This window comes from Acomys russatus, chromosome 20, assembly GCF_903995435.1.
Source record: "Acomys russatus chromosome 20, mAcoRus1.1, whole genome shotgun sequence".
Taxonomy (NCBI): domain Eukaryota; kingdom Metazoa; phylum Chordata; class Mammalia; order Rodentia; family Muridae; genus Acomys; species Acomys russatus.
The window spans coordinates 35,814,417-35,832,819 of record NC_067156.1 but is presented as its reverse complement, the minus strand read 5'-3'; positions in this window follow the sequence as shown (position 1 = coordinate 35,832,819).

Genomic DNA, 18,403 nt, shown 5'->3' with positions numbered 1-18,403 from the left:
TCTTAAATCTTGAAAATACCATAATTATCCAGAAGTCAGTTGTGTAGGCTGGAGAGATGGTTCCTCAATCAAAAGCCCTTGCAAGGGGACACTTGTTTCCTTCCAAACACCCACATGGCAGCTCACAAGCTTTGAGCTACAGTTCCAGGACATCTGATATCAACTTCAGGTTTTGGGGCACACAGGTGGTATACATGGATAAATACAAGCAAACATTCATGTATATAAAAGAACAAACTTTAAAACATAAGGAATGCTAATTTGTGTATGTAGTGGTAGTAGTGGTGTGTCTTGGAGTAGAGATGACCTTTTAACAATATACCATAGAAAGGCCATGATAGACAAGATTGAAGCATTCCAGAGAAAATGAAAACCCCACATAGAAAAATACAGCAACCATTAGATCATCATGCTAAGAACCAGAAAAAGACAACACAAATAAATCAGAGAATGGTTTCTGTGCTATATAAATAGGTCCCAAAACACTAAGAAGAAAAGGTAACCGTAATCCACTAGTAAAATAAAGTGGGTAAAGCTGTGTCTTAGTTTTGTATGGGTATTTAACAGTAGTTAATATTAGTGATTCATAAAAAAAAATAAATCCATTTCATACCGTTCTGGATGCTAGGAACTCCAAAAGCAAGACACTAGCAGATTCGATTATCTTCCAAGAAGAACATTTTGTTCACAAACAACAGAAGGCTGAAGGGAAGGCTTATTTAATAGTGCATGAAAGCCTCTTGTATAAGGGCTTAATTCCATTAACAAGAGAGAAGCCATCAGAGGCTAATCACCTCAAGTTCCCATCTCCAAGCATTCGCCTGCTGAGAGCTCCTCAAGTCCTCAGGAGACAAGTCAAACCACTGCATGGCAGACAATAGGTATTTCACTCATGGGGAATAAAAATCTTTTAAATAAATGAAAATTAATGAAAGAAAAATCCCCAATTCAATTGAATATTTGAAAACTGTTCTTATTTTCTCACAATCAAGTACCAACACATCAGATAAAATCTAATAGCTAGATTTCCACATGTTTGTAAGCAATATAAATAGTAGATATCAAAGGACACAGTAATGGATAGCATAGGCCACTGTGGGAAAGTCATTCAGCGAACAATTCAGAGCAGAACTCTTAGAGATCACCTTACACCTTACACTATCTGTAAACATACAGTAAAAGTATTCTTAAACTAGTGTGTGTGTATGTGTGTGTGTGTGTGTGTGTGTGTGTGTGTGTGAGTGTGTGTGCCTTTGTGAGTATATGTGATGTGTCTGTAGGTACTGGGAGAATCCTCTCTGGCTGGAGATACCTGTGATTATGGTCTGCCTAATGTTGGTGATGGGAACCAAACACAGGTCCTCTGACAGAGCAGCAAGTACTCTTAACCACCAATCCACCTCTCCAACCTAAAACTATTTTCTGGTTTGTTTGTTTGTTTGTTTGTTTGTTTGTTTGTTTAGAGACACAGTCTCATCCGTGGCCTTAAAATGGAGGCTAACCTTGAACTTCCAGTTCCCCTGTTTCCATTTCTATAGTAGAGGCGTTTTGGGTGTACACCACCACATCTAGCTTTATGTAGTGCTGGGAATATAATCCAGAAATTCGGCATGCTAGGTAACCACTCTAATGAGTTACATTCCCCAACCCTGGAAATGTAGGTTGTTTGCTTGTTTATTTGTTTCAGTTTTATTTTTTAACATAATATTTATGTTTCTGAATTGAAGAAGCTTTGCCTTATTTATATAGCCAAAATTGAAAATCAGTGTGTATGCCTTCAAGTTAGTTGGACAACACAAGTATTGGACCCACACAATGGTACAACAGGTAATAGAGGAAAAAAAAAAAAAAAGATAAGGAAACGTATTTAGTAGAGTCAGCTCACATTTAAAGAAAAGTATGCATAGAAATGTATATGGAAGGCAAATACAGTTGGTTGTTTATTCATCCTGCCTTTGCACTGCTTTTTCCTTCTTATAGTTTTGAAACATATATAAGCTGTTACTGAAATTCAAAGTCAAATCTTTTAATTTTTTTAAGATATGTTTATTTATCTTTGTGTAGACAGTGCTCTGCCTGCATGTACACCTGTAGGCCAGAAGGGGGCATCAGATAACATTATAGATAGTAGTGAACTACCATGTGGTTGTGGGGAATAGAACTTCTGGAATAGCAGTCAGTGCTCTTAACTGCTGAGCCATCTCTCCAGCCCTCAAAGTCACATCTTAGCAACAAAAATAGAGCAGATAATAATATTAATAACATGACTAATGAAAAACAAAACATTTCTGAAACTTTATTAATAGCTAATATATGAAAATATTCAAACCCCAAATGAAAAAAAAAATAGAAATGGAAGTAGAAAACAAAAATAGAAGACACTAAAGACCAATTTCACAAGATAATTATACAATCCAATGAAAAATTCTGAAATTAAAATTGCATATAAAGTCATCATAAAATTAATGTAAAAATTATTCTAAGGTTAAAGATTTTAATCTTTAAAGAGCAAGATGCATGAATTAAATAAAATGTGTGCCAACTTTGGAATTTTAGATTTCTAATCAGGGAGAAGAGCTTAAATATTACCAATTAATAGGAGGTGAATGGCTATGTACGAAGAAACCAAAGCTAAGTCTTAATAATGTTATCTGTCATTCTGTTCTCTAGATATTAATCATACAGTATCACAGCTCTGTGGAGAAAATTAAGTACTGGCTTAAATTTCATAGCCAGACAAAGTACCAGTTAATGCGAGTGTGAAGAGGGAACCGTAGACACCATCAGATCCCACTGGGCCATGAATGCTGTCTCACATGCATTCTTCCTTTAAAGCTAGCACACTCTAAGAAAACATTAAGATGTGTTGTTAGCAGCAAAGGGAACAGAACAAACAAATATCTAACACTGGAAGCCAGTAAATGACTAGATAATGTCATAGATGATGGCCATAGAGTGACCAAAGGGGAAATGACCAAAAGCACCCAAATGTCATAGATGATGGCCGTAGAGTGACCAAAGGGGAAATGACCAAAAGCACCCTAATGTCATAGATGATGGCCATAGAGTGACCAAAGGAGAAATGACCAAAAGCACCCTAATGTCATAGATGATGGCCTTAGAGTGGCCAAAGGAGAAATGACCAAAAGCACCCTAATGTCATAGATGATGGCCATAGAGTGACCAAAGGAGAAATGACCAAAAGCACCCTAATGTCATAGATGATGGCCATAGAGTGACCAAAGGAGAAATGACCAAAAGCACCCTAATGTCATAGATGATGGCCATAGAGTGACCAAAGGGGAAATGACCAAAAGCACCCTAATGTCATAGATGATGGCCATAGAGTGACCAAAGGGGAAATGACCAAAAGCACCCTAATGTCATAGATGATGGCCATAGAGTGACCAAAGGAGAAATGACCAAAAGCACCAGGTCATGGATTTTCAACAGATATTTGTTTTTTTTAGAATAAGAACAAATGAACTAATCAGAGTGAACAAATGATATAAAATATTGAAATGATTTATTGATAGTATGGTTCTAACTTACTCTGCTCCTCAGAACTGAGGATTTCTAACTCTCAAGACAGTCCCTTTCTTCACCAGCACTACTTGCTAATTCTTACATTGTATAGCCTACATTTCTGCATTGTAAAACTCTTCTGCAAATTAGATTATTTAATAGTGGTGGTAGAATATTATATTTACTCAACTTAGTAAACATTTTGCTTGTTCCAATTATAGGATTAGATCCTTTGTAAGAAACAGTTTTGTTTTCATAAGTGATTTCATACAAATTGGGCCCAAATTATAAAATCAGTAAGCACTGGTAGGAATTGCACAGAAAAAAAAAGAGGAGTGGTGGGTTAAACAGCATGCTCTTGAAAACTTTAATTCAATAAAATAGATCTCAATTGTTTATTAATTAGAAAGTACTCAAAAACTCTGTATGTGAAGAAACATAACATAATATGCTGGGTGAAATTAGTTTCAGCTAAGAAAAGTTTTATGCATGGAGATTAAAAGTATCTACCAACTGGGATGCAGTTGCAGCCAGCCCTAGTAACACACAAGAATGGATTTTTTTAAAATCATTTTGTCACTAGTTTTATGGCTTCAACTTGTGTGATGTTTCCCAGAAAAAAATATGGATGGGGGTTGAGTTTGTGTAATTATCTGATTACATCTTATTGCTGTGCACAATTTCAGATATAAGAAGAAGTTTAAATTATTTTCTCTGGCCCTACTTATTTGGTTCTGGCATCCTTCTTTCCCCTCATCACCAAAGACTTACACATCTTATTAAATGCAATTTTGAAGCAAATTTAAATAGAAATTGATTCCCAATATCACATAAGATATGCAGTGCTGTACATTAGCTGTGAACAATAATTGAATATTCTAGAAACTCACAGACAGCCATGTAAATTAAACCAAATGTAAAACTTTCAGGCTTAAAAGAAATTTAACTAATTCTTGGGGCTGCTACACTGACAGCTGTTACAATGGGGCATGTTCTGGAAGAAATTATGCTAAACTCTAAAGTTTGCATAAATATGCCTAGGTACTTTACGAGAGTATAATTTAGTATATTCCATGGGTAAACATGAACTACAAATAAATGATGGGTTAGCAAGTCTGATTCTAGTCACCCATTTTATTACCAAATCTGTTAGAATAGTTGCAGGTGATTAGAAGAATTCAAAGCATAGAAACAGAAAAATATTTCTAAATTATGGTTCCTCTCAAAATGACAATATTTATTCTCCAATAACATCATAAAGAGTCAGTGGTGCTCCACTCCAGACTCGCTCAACCAAGCATCTAAATGTTGGAATTTATAGTAGCAAGTGAAAACTGTGACTCCTCTCTCAGCCCAGTCCCACAGAGAAGAATGGTTGCATAGAGATTAATGAAAATGGAAGACATTCTTTGGGATGAATTAGAGGATCGCGTTGCACAGAAGCAGGGGGAAGTCCCCAGGCAAACCTTCCTTCTGTATCGCTGTTGTTTCTTTCCATAATCCTAAAGGGTAAGATGGGGCAGGAGACTGCTTAGCCCTTTAAATTGGGAAAAAGTTTACTGCATAGCTTGGTTCTTCAGGCTCACCCTGATTTCTCATCACTAGGAGTGTTTGGGCATAAGGTAAGCTGAGCTTTCAGGATTGTTTATCAAAATGAGTAGCTCAGTTCATAAGAAGTCAACACTAGCCCTTCTAGACATGGAAAATCCACTCCATTTTATCTGATGCAGTCTAGCAGGCATGCACAGCACAGCCGTGAGACCTGCCTATGGAGGTAGAAGATGGATGGCATTGTAATGTGGCTGTGCATCTAAACAAATTGGTTTCCTGTCAAGCTATCAAAACTACACTGAGGTTTGGACCAAGATGTTAACATTTAGTATTTCCATTCTTCACCATTCTTACACTTTCCTTAAGAATCTGAGAATGGGAAAGAAGAAAAAAGAGCGATGGTAAAAGGCATTTCTTATCCCTACCTTCATAGCTCTGCTCTGTAATTAAATACATAATAAAAACTGTTTTGAAATTGGGACTGAAGTAAACTTTTTAGTTTTTATTTTACTGCACACAACTAACTATAATAAATTTTACAATAACTTAAACAACATTCATTCAATGTCACTTTTTTAAAAATACAAGAAAATGATCTCCATATATTTATAGCCTAACAGAGTACACAATGGATAATAAAAGCAAAATAAATGATATGAAGGTAGACGTAAACATTTGGTAATATCTGACTTCTATCTGACATTTAAAGAAGATAACTGAACTGAGGATGACTTGATTTGACACCTAAACACATAGAATTCAAGCAATAGATATACTCCTTTTGTCCTTACATACTAAAAACAATATCATAATTTCAAATGCATTGAACCCAACTTCAAAGTTCCCAGAGTCTTTTAGAGTTCCAGTGCTTTTTAAAAAGGCAAAATCTCCTCTTCAACTCAAGACAACCACTGAACTGAGAGCTTTTGTAAAATGTAAAACCAAGTTACAGACTGTAACATGCTACAGCACAAGGTAAGCATTCCTATTCCAGAACAGAAGACTTGGGGCCTAGAAAAGAATGCCTGGACCGAAGCTGTACTGACGTCCAGCAGGAAAAACACCAAACCCAACACCTCTATGTTCATCTGCAACTCATAATGGAAACATCTGGACTCTGGAGAAAATAGAGAAGTCCCACTCCATAGCACTGCAATGTGTAGCATACATAGCTGCTTTCTTGGGCTAGTTCCACTCCATACCTGTAGAATAGTTCAATAACTGTCCCATTTTCCTAGTATCACCAATATCCTGTGGCCTCCATTACAACCTGGGCTTCACCTTGATATCTTTCACCGTGGACTCAGCACCCCCTTGAAGGAGTTCCAAACCTGCCACACATTGCGTGGTTTCAGCTTCTCTCTGTAAATTCATGGAACAACACTCCATGAACTCCTTCAGTTTGAGATGTTCACACCTGCAAAACCAATGCCACTTGGATGTTACAACCAAACGCTAAGCTATAGCCTACCCCTTTGGACCATAGCTTCCTCAGGCAATTGTCTTAGAGAAGCAGGGGCTCCTTCAGCTACATTCAGTGCTAGCTCTTTCTTTTCAATCAAATTGGTGTTTTCTCACATCAGAGAGTTAGAAGTGTGGGGTCACCAGGTCTCCCCCTCCAGGGGACATGGTCAAATGTGAGGCACCAGAGTACGTGTGAAAGTCATATCCCACTCTCCACTCAACTGTGGAGACTGTTCTGACCATTGGCTAGATCTGGGTAGGGGTTTGAAGTTTACCGCCTGTATTGTCCTTGGCTGGTGCCTTAGTTTGAGCGGGACCCCTGGGTCCCAAATCTGCCTATCATAATGTTCTACTTGTAGGTTTCTAAGATCCTCTGGATCCTTCTACTTTGCCATTCTCCCATGCTTCTCTCGTCTAGGGAAGAATGGGAGGACACAAGGGATGGGATAACCATTGAGATGTAACAAGAATAAATCAATAATAAAAAAATTAAAAAAAAATAAAAAGAAGTGTGGGGTCACCTCTCAGAGCACTTTTGCTATCGGGCTAGGACAGAATGGGCTGTTTCTCTGTGACACTGAAGGCCTCTTTTTCCAGTGCTGGCCTTGGCCAGGCCATGAAGCTGAGGCACGGTCTTCCTTTCCAAAATTCACTTTTTTTTTATGTTCCTTCTCTCAACTCATTTTTTTAACTGCAGACCTAAAAAAGAGGGGTAAGAAGTAACCATGCCATTGCCTGAATGTTACCCTTTCTTGAAATTTCCTATCACCCAAACAAATTAGATCATTACATTTCTACTTGCTCAGAATCTCAAAGCATAGCTAGAATGCAACCACATCCCTTGACAGAATATCACATGAATGATAGTGTCTTCCTGAGCCGCCACTGTCTTCAATACCTCTTCCTTTTCTTTTTCTTTTTTTCTTTTCTTTCTTTCTTTCTTTCTTTCTTTTTTTTTTTTTTTTTTTTTTTTTTTTTTTTTTTTTTTTTTGTAAGCTCATACTGAAGGGAGGAGCTTTACATTAAGCTCTGCTTTGGGGATAGATTCAAGATAGTGATTGCCCCTAAAACCCATGTGATGGATAGCGATGGAGCCTTTGGCTACTGCAAGGGCTCTGAGAGACCCATGGAGGCGCCTCAGGGGGACACAGAGACTGAGTATGAGCCTCAAGAGCCTCACAATATCTCTGGAATAATAAACAAACAAACAAACAAAAGTTGAGTCTTCTAGCAAGATGTTTTAGTTGCTTTTAAAGGGTGGTTTCATGGAATTAAAAAAAAAAAAAAGATGGCAAAACAGAGCGGTATAGTGCATAAAGAAGGGGAACTAGAGACCTGGTGGCTACAGGTATGGAAATGTGGCCATGGCAGATAATGTTGAGTAAGGCCAGTCCTCAGGCCACCAAAAGGTCAGGCTATGACTGGGTCTGCCATTCACCACCTCCTAGACCAGTGCCTATGTCCAACCTGCTGGGGAAGGAGAGTGTGGAGGGCACAACATTGCTCACAGGCTGAAAGCATGATGGCAGAGACGTGTGCATCAACCCGCTTGAGTGGGCCCTGTTCCCAAACACATTGCCCAACAACACAATCACCCTGACTCTGAGCAACACTAAGATATCTGAGATGGAGAATGGTTCATTTTCTGGATTAAGCATCCTCCAAAGACTCCCACAGTCTGCATTGCCACCAAAAGCTGAAGGCCATGTTGGTGTCCATGATCCAGTGCTCTTGCTATGGGCAACAAAGCTTCTTTTGCAGTAGTATTGATGACTGCAGACTCATAACTGAGATCAAGAGACATTAAAGATTTCTGTAACAACCCTCCACCCCACCACGCCCCCGCCGTGCGAAAATGAAAGAGTCCAGACAGGAAGCCGATGAAGTCCTTAAAAATTGTGATAAAGATGCTGATAGTTGATGCCTTCTGGTGTGGGTTGGGGTTAGTGGGGGAAGGATTCAGTTTTAAGGGGCTGGCCTCTAATAGTCTGACCATGCTCTATTGGGTATAAAGGCAATGCAAATAGGACCTAGTGGGGGTATATTTTGGTGGATGGACACCAAGGTGGGAGGGTGGACCTAGGAAAAATGGCAAGTGAGTTATCTTCTTAAGATGAGCTTTCAGTGCGTTCTAAATAAGTTCAGATTCCCTTCTGTGTTAACCTGCTCTCCACCACCATACAAAACAATAGCCATGAGAATCAACTTGCAAAAGAAACAGAGTGTTCGTCTCTGTCTGCTCTCTGACTGTAGAGGGTATGTGCCCAGCAACCTCAATGCTTTTCTGCCTTTCCCGCCAACATGAACTATACCCTCAAAATACCCATCAACACAACCCCATCTTTCCTTGAGTTAGAAGAGAACAAACAACCAAAACCTGCACTTATGTTGCTTCACAGTTTTGAAACTTCAGTCCTTCATCAACGGGGCCCATCGTTTTGTCCCTATGGCAAGGCAAAATCTCCCGTTCAGAAATGCCATGTGACAGAGTCAGTTGAATTTGGGTTGAATCTTAGAATCATCTGAGACTGACATCCCCCAAAGAGTTAACAGTCTCCAGCTAGGTCAGCTCTCTCAAAGTTCTAGGATCTTCTAACAGCTCCAATCTGGAGACCAACTTTCAATGTATGACCTTGAGGGGATATTAAAGATGAAAATTATGCCATCTGGTATTAATTTTCTTTTTTGCTGGTATAAATAATGCATCTACATATTTGGAAATAGCATTACAATTTTATAGAATGTGTTACTTCAAGAACTACGTCTAGGAGTTTGGGTTTTGAATTCCCTTCTTTTACTATTCTTTTAATACGTCCTACCTTGTTACAATACCCCCACTTTCACTAGAAGGCTCCTGATGATTCAAGGCAACACAGCATCTCTGCTCCTTATTCTACAATGGGAAAGTATACAGAGAGAACTGGTTAGTTTCAGAATCCCACAGAATGTCATAGTTCTTAAAAATTCAAATACCCGCCCCTTTATGTTTAACCATAAACATAAACAGCAGTACAGTGTGTGGTTTGTTCTGGAAACTAGAAATGATGAACCACAAAGTCATTCTTCATGTTTAAGAACAAACAGGAGATTTTGTTCTCTCTTAATTTTCAATCATCACTAAGGATGAGACCTGTGTTGAAGTCTACATAGAGAAAATACCCCTGGACAGAGGTGAGAGATCTCTATCATATGTATCTTTCATTTTTCTGTTGATTATTGTTTAAATTCCTTTTCTTTTTTATTGCTTTTGTAATCTGACAAAGTCCCTTGTTGCGGAGGAGTAAGTACTCCACAGAGAGCATGCATTATGGATAAGAACTGCCATCCTGTATCCTCATCCCCATCTGCAGATGCTCATAAGACACACAGCCCCAGCTTACAAAGTACTTCATTTCACTGCATTTAAAGAAATAGGCAAGCACAATGTACACCTGCAATCCTTCCCAGATTCACTTAAAATACAGCCTTTTCCTAATACTGAGAAACTTTAAAAAAATATATTCCCATGTATTACCTTCTTTTATCTGAAAAAAAAAGGGATAAAGAAAAGGAAATTCTGTATGAAAGAAAAATAAAATACCAAGAAGTGAAAAGTATTGATTTTCTGATGTCATTTATAAATGTAAAGTCATATTTATTTTTATTTTAACTCTACTAAAGTAGAATTTTCTGCTAGAACAAAGGAAATACAAAAGGATGAAACATTAACTACTAATGGTTCCTGTTTAAAGGCCTTCCTCAAAAGAACTCATTAAAGTGTGTCTCCATTTTAAAATGCCTTTGCTTCCCTGTCGAGTTTCAGCATCTACATGTTGACATCAAGTGCTGTGTAACAATGTTCATGCATCTTAACTCATATTAGCCTAAAGCTAGAATCAATTCAAATATCTGCCAACTCATTAGGGCATGCTGACAATGTGCCATGCCTATGCAGTTGATAGTTATGACAGTTTAAAGGAATGCTGAAACTCAGTGCAGGTTATTGTTTATTGAGTAAATTCTGATCAAGAGTTCCATCTTACTGTAATAGACAGAGGCCAGCATTAAGAAAAGAAAAAGGTTATGGGAGGAACTAACAGCCTTCTGGTTGAACTCGAGGCCTGCTTCATTGGAGGGGACCCAGGGTTGGAACTGTAACCCTGGTCAACAATGCACAACTGGGGTGGTTGTAGATCCAAGGAGGGACATTATGTCATTAGTAACTAAATAGACATAGCATCTAAGTGCCTTAAATATCTAAACTTGTTTATGTTCATAGACAAATACTATCAGCCTTAATCAGGGAAGGTTTTCTCTTCAGTGAAGAGCAGTTACTAGACTTATGACAAAACAATGCTAAGAATAAGTGATGGTTGAAGGCTCATTCTTAGACATAACATTTACACCACCCCATCTAAGGCTCAGGGAACACCGTGGAAGAGGGAACAGGAATTACTTGAAACGCAAAAATGGAGAGAATAGTGAAGGGCTGTGAAATGCCATCCTCTGCACCAGTGGTTCTCACCCTTACTATTGCTGCAACCCTTTTAACATAGTTCCTCATGTGGTGGCCTCCACCACAAAATTATTTTGCTGCTACTTCATAACTATAATTATGTTTCTGTTATGAACTATAAGACAAATACCTGATATGCAAGTATAACAGATATGCAAGCTCTGTAAAAGGTGTTGAGACCCAAAGGTTGAGAACCACTGCAGTGGTTGAGAACCACTGCAGTAGACTCAAGACAAAAATCCACTGCAGTCATGAACTCACAACAAATACAGTAAACTGCACTAGGATACCACATAACACTAGAGTGACCAAATCAGTCATGGGTAGGCGAGGGCTTCATGATATACTACTTCTTACTGCTATACTTTTCACTACTGATAGATTCTGGAAAAAGGAGAGTTATTGTCTTCAGTTATATGCCTACTACTAAGTACCCCAGACACTGGATAGCTCCAAACCCACAGTGACACAGACAATCCTGACTGAACTCATTGGACCACAGGAAAAGAAAAAAAAAAAAAAAGATTAAAATGGGAGAAAGATGTGAAGGGAAGGAGGTTGATAGAAGAGGGTGGGGATGAGAACTGTATAGGTTTATATTGTGTTTGTATATAAAACTTTCAAGGAATGTAAAATGACTCCTAATGATGGTCTGCTATATTCATAGATCAGTACCTTGTTCAGCCATCATCAGAGAAGCATCTTCCTTTAACAGATGTGAACAACAATAGTGGCCACATCCAGACATTATTCAGAGAGAGAGAGAGAGAGAGAGACAGAGAGACAGAGAGAGAGACAGACAGAGACAGACAGAGAGAGACAGAGAGAGAGAGACAGAGACAGAGACAAAGAGAGACAGACAGAGAGACAGACAGAGAGAGACAGAGAGACAGACAGAGAGAGAAGCAGACAGATAGACAGATGGACAGACAGAACTTGGAACAAACAGTTCTAAGTGGGATGTCTGCATCAAATCCCTGCCCTCAGAGCTCAGATAAGTCCCTGGAAGAGAAGGTAGACAGAGTGTAAGAGCCAGAATGGATGGAGGACAACAGGAGACCAAAGCCCTCTAAAAATCAAGCACAGGGCCTGCAAGGGTCTGCATCAGGTCCTAAGCTATATATATTATAGCTTTCAGTTTAGTAATTTTATGGGACTCCTGCATTGGGAATGAGTGGATCTCTGATTCTTGTGCCTCCTCTTAGGGCTCTTTCTTCTGTTGGTTTTCTTGTCCCAATTTCAATGTGATGGTTTTTGTTTTATTCTGTCATGTTTAGTAGTTATCTCTTACAAGCCTGTTCTTTTCCAAGAGACAAAAATGGAGAGTATGTGGATGGGAGGGGAGATGGAGAGGATCTTGAAGAAGTATAGGAAAGGGAAACTGTACGCAGGATATATTGTATGAGAAAAGAATCCATTTTTAGTAAGAGGGAAAAATAAAGAACAAATGTAATTAATAAAAATTTTTTCTGAAAATTCAGAAAGGAACTTTGTTTCTTGAAATGCCTTGTACGTAATTGGGGTAAATATAGAACTCTGTACATTTCTCAGAAATATTTAATCTGTATGCTTAATTTTTGTAGTATTGTATTTAATTGTAAATTTAAACTTTCAGTATATTAACACGAACATAATAGCTTAGATCAAACAAGATAGCATTCAAACCAAGATAAAATAATTAATTAAAAATAAACACACTTCAGCTTCTAAGAAGTAACTTGTATCAAAAATCAAATAGCTATGTTAAAATGTCAGTTTCTACCAACATCAAACTATACAATAGAGGATGACAGTAGTGTCTAAACACACACACACACATCTAATGAATAAACAAGACAATGTGTTGAGTGCTAGAGAACAAAACAACATCATGAGCTTTCTTGGAAAGTCTTGAAAGGGGAGCAGCAGAGGATGACTGTATTCAATGGGCATGTGCAGATGATGGATGTAGAGACTGAGGACCATGTCAGGTTCATCTTTCAAAGATGGTTCTGTTGAAAATGGTGGTATAAAATATCGAATACCATTCCAAATGCTCTGCGTACGCTATTGTATGTTATACCTATTTCCATACCCATTTTTAAGCATTGTCAACTGATTTTGCACACTATGTTCAAGATCACAGATAGGACAGAATAGTAAAACACAGGCAGAGATTTCTAGCTTTGGAGCACACTCACTTGGCCACTCCGTCGTATGGTTTCTTTCTGTTTTTATAACTTATATTCAATTTAAGACTAAAGCATAGGATCATAGGGTCCACTCTCTGAGTTGGAAAAATGACTTCCTCTGCTGTGTTGAGAGTGTGTTATAAAGGAGCAGGAATGATGTAGGGAGAGTGGTCAAAATAAATGGCAGTGTCCGTGGTGGCTTCACAGGTAGATCTGTCTGCTTACACAGGAGCTTACACTTGACTTTTGATTTAATTTCATGCTAGGTATTCTGAAAGCTTAAATGTTTTCTGAGCCAGAAGCCCTATATATTTGCATTTTGTACTGAACCCTTCATTTATGCAGCTGTCCCAGGCAGCATCTGACAGAAGAGAGTCTGATAACTTAGGTGTCTAGATTCACTCATCTTTAATGACTTAAGATCTATATCACCCATTCTACAATTCTTCCTTGGATAATTCCTGAATAGGATCACTGCCTATTCAGCATGAAGGTAGACAAGATTCCAGGAATTTATAAGGATAATTCAACTAGCCAACACACCAAATCACCTTATAAACGAGACTCTTTATCAGCATCTTGTGGGTGAGCAAACAAAGGCTTAAAATGGTTATGGAACATGGTAAGGCTGATTGTGCCAACTCCAAGCCCATTTTCCTAAAGGCTAAACCAAGTCATATCTCCAAGCTCCTGCCTAGAGCACCCACGCTAGCCCCTATGCTCATGTACTCTTGGGAGTGCCTTACTTTTGCTACTGCTTATAGCAGTTATTGGAGAGTGCCCTTCCACATGAAATCCACTGCGAGCATCTACACCTATTAAGGAGTAAAATAACCTGTCTTTATTTCTTAAGAATATATAAATAAACAGATATGAATTTAAATAAAATAAAGACCTGTGAGAAAAAAATCCCAACCAATTTGAACTATACTTTTCAAACTCTGGAGTGATATATATATATATATATATATATCCACTAAGTTCTTAAGGTGGCCAGGTAAGGTTACTGGCATTTTAGATAACCCAGAATTTTTATTTTTGTGTGTTGTCTGACTGGGAAGTTTGTGTCTATTTCAGCTGCTGTTATCCAATCAGTCTTTCCAAATTTCAGAGACTGTAATGTGTATCCAGGACAGAAGAATCTTAATTTCTTCTCCAATGCTCTTTACAACCTGACAGAAAATCACACATTTCATAGCACTACCACAGGAGTAAAAACAGCAAGGGCAAAAACAAAACAGAACAGTACAGAACAAAACAACAAGCCACTGAAGACACTACATTATGTAATGTTTTTCCAAAACACAGAGATGAAATGTGTCTTTGGCTAGGAGCATGTATTAGAATCCAGTCACCTATTAAAAGCAATACCAACAGAATTTTATTATAATTATGGTTTTAGACAAAGTTTCATTATAATATTGTAGCTAAAGTATCTGTAGTTTTCCCAAGAGAATTTTTGGTGAACTATTCAAAAGCAAAATGAGTGTGGTAGCTTTATATTGAAAGAGAGTCAGTATGCTTTCAAATTGCTAATGAGAATTTGCTTTGCAAATTCCATCCCATTGCATGCCTTGAAGGTAAAAATAGGGGCCTATGACACTGTTTTAATGCTGTGTAAGAATAAAGAAGGAAAAATTCTATTCTTTGCTGAGGGAAATTTGATGATGTGTCATTCTCCATTTCCTGAGTATTTATTGCTTAGGCAAAATATCCACTAAAATCCACAATTTTCTATCACTTTCCAGAACCACTGCCTCATTCTGACATCCTACGGGTCTGCTCATGAGCAGCAAAATTCAGATAGCTGTTAAAGATAGGGCACTTAGTGTCACTCACACTACATGCTAACCGTCTACACAGCTCAGGGTGGAACTCAGCCTGACATTTCTCATGTACATAAACCTGACAGTTGCTGCTGGTTGGAAAGTTCTCTGGAAACTTATGTTTCAACACATACATACGTATACCTGGATGATGTTTCAAGTACATTAACTAGACCCAAAGCCTATGTGCTATGCCTATGGGGCATGTGAACTATGCAACCTGGAAAATGACCTGGAGTAACAGTGAGATGGAGATGCGTCCAAACCCCAAAAAAATCTCAATCTTGAGACGAGTTGCAGTAAAGATCTCTCCCTCCCTGCTCTGCCCCTGCATGCCTGGCACAGTTTTGCAACCACTGCCTCCGCCATCCTTTAGCTACTAAGGGTAGCCTGGTGACTAGGACATGCCCAGCCAGCACCTGGAATTCCTTTCCATGAAAATGAAGCATTCCCAATACCTTAGCCCTAGCCAATGATGTTTATACTCACCATCAAACCCCTACCTACTTCCCCATGGTTTATATAGCCTTTCTCCAGCCCCTGCCCCCAAATAAAGAGAGCTGTATCACTGGAATAGCGTCAGAGAAGGCTATCCTACCCCCACGCCCACTCACTGTTGAATCGAGATCCTGCTAACTCACCCACCAAGCCAAACTTCATTTCTTCAAGTTGAGCATCGTATGCATCAGCGGCTGGATGCCTCAAAGGGAAGAAGCAGACCCTGGCTCCAAAACAACAGTGCCCAACACTTTCCTTCCTGGCTTAATTAACTACAACAAGCTTTTCTTTTAGACTCGTGGCCTTTATTAGCCATCAGGTTTTGTTTTGGCATTGCTGTCTTCTATAACCACGTCCAGGGTGAATTATTCAGTCATGAAGATATCTTTATTTGTTGTCACATGCATGAGTGGCCTGAAGATAGCCTACTGAATAAGTGAGTGTGGGGACCAAGAGGCAATCTCTTACTAATGAACAAAATAGAAAATAATGCACTTCAAAATTAGGTTATTGGAAAATGTGGACATTTGCACCAGGTAGGGAGGGAGCCTGCACTTGGTAAGATAGAAATTTTGCTAGAAATTGTTGGAGGACAGAGGGGTGCAGTGGCAAAGGCCTGTGATCCCAGCACTCAGAGAAGCAGAGGCAATGGATCTCTGTGAGTTTGAGGCCAGCTTGGTCTACAAAGTGAGGCCAGGACAGTCAAGGCTACACAGAGAAACTCTGTCCCTAAAAATGAAAATAAAAATAAGAAAGAAAGAAAGAGTGGGAAGGAAGAAGGAAGGAAGGAAAAAAGGAACATTGATTATTGGAGGCAACACAGCCATTATTTCCTCTAAATTTGACATATCCCTAAAGATGAGCACTTAGAAGGCATTGACCAAAACTCAAGGGTTTTTTTTTTTTTTTGTTTTCTTGTTTGGTTTTTTGTTTTTGTTTTTTTAATTTAAAATCCTGCTAGGGCTTATAATTAAGGTAGTCACAGGATTTACAATATAGAAAAAAAATTTAATGTTAAAATAATTACTAATTATAAAGACAGGTGGAAGTAAGCAAAATTAATAACATTCTCAAAAGCAAATCTAGAAATAACATCTTAAAAATCACTTTCTTTTTATTAAAAAATTCAGACAATATATTTGTATCTTATTCATCTCTTCCCTATGAGTCACCTTTATGTTCTATCTGTCTCTGTCTTTAAAAAAACTGAAAAAAAAATTTTTTTTAAAAATCAAGAAACACATAAAAACACAAAAAAAGATGAAACAAAATCAAAATAAACAAGCAAAAGTTCAACAAAGACAAAGATAAATGCCAAAACAAAACAAAATGAAATAAAAATACCATTGAGGGCTGAAGAAGACGCTCCAACATTATAGAGAGTTTTGGGTGACTATTAAGGTAGCAAACTGTCTCTGTTATCTCATTTGAAAAGCTACTAACCTGCACTGCTAACATGCTCAGGTAATCAAGTTTATTTCTTCTCAGGTCTCTGATGGGGTTAAAGACCAAGTAGCTTAGTTTTACAATGAAGCTTAGTTGTTTAAGGGCTAATATGTTTTTTAGATCTTGATAGATGTTTTAAGTTGACAAGATGTGATGGAGATTGATTTATATTCAGAATTTCAGATGCACCAAGATAGGAAAGATATTTTCTTCAAGGCTGACAAATACAAAAAGCCAAAAACACTAAGAATGTAACATTTATATAATTCTTGCTTACCTCATGGTTCTTCTTGCCATAGGCAGTTTATTGTATATGAGTAATAATATAAATGTATTGTAAAAATAAAAATGTTTAATTAATTTTTAAAAATAAAATATTATCCAAAAAAAAAAACTGCATTGAGGTCATTCTGTGTTGGCCTACTACTCTGGGGCATGGGGCTTGCCCTGAAGTGTGGTTGAGGTACCCAATGACAATTAGTAGAGAAAATGGATTGCTAATGAATATCAGTTGAAAACAACTTCTTGGATAGGGCTTGGACCCCATGTCCAGATCATCTTCTCTGTAGTGGAACCCTGTCTTCCTTGAATCTGTACTGGTCTTGTGTGGGGCCACAGTCACTCTGGATTCCTATGTACAGCACTCCTGTTGTATCTGGAAGATGCTATCACCTCTGGATCTTACAATCTTTCTGTCTCCTCTTCAGCATAGATAGATAGCTTCCTGACCCTTGGAGGCAATGGTTTGATGAAGACATGCCATGTGTGGGACTTAGTGCATCAAACTCTAAAAGTCACTCTCACTACCCCTGCTTATGCACAATTTAAAGAAAACCACTCAACAACTAACCAAGAGACTAAGTAATTTAGATAGTGGACAATTTAATTAATGTAAGTATAGAATAGCACATTTTGTTTTTAGTAGTAGAACTGTGACTCTTTGAGAAAGGTACTCTAAGAAGATGCTTTTTAGCTAAGATAAAGAAAGGAAGAGAGTGCAACCAAAGAGGGTTTAAGAGACACAGCATGACACAGCATTTGAATACTTGAGGAGCTCAGGCAGGAAAGGACTATTAGCAGAGTGCCACAGAAAACTACTGGTGAATCTTCAAAAGACTGTCATAAACAAGAAGAGTGCCTTTGAGGTAAGACAGAGGATTCTCCTCCATATTTCATTTCATGGCTCTGAAGCAGAGCCTGTGATTTCTAACCATACTTCCAAGTGGTACGAACACTGCTGTTCTATGAGTCATATGCATTCTAAGAAACAGAAGAGGAAAATAGATCAAGTAGCACAAATGAATCCATATGAATAAGAGTTCCCAGTGATAAGACAGGGTTCACATGAGTTAGTGGGTTCTCTATAAAAAGGAGTATGTAAGCCAAACCAGAACAATCATTTGTACCCTTCATGAAATGTGCAGTAC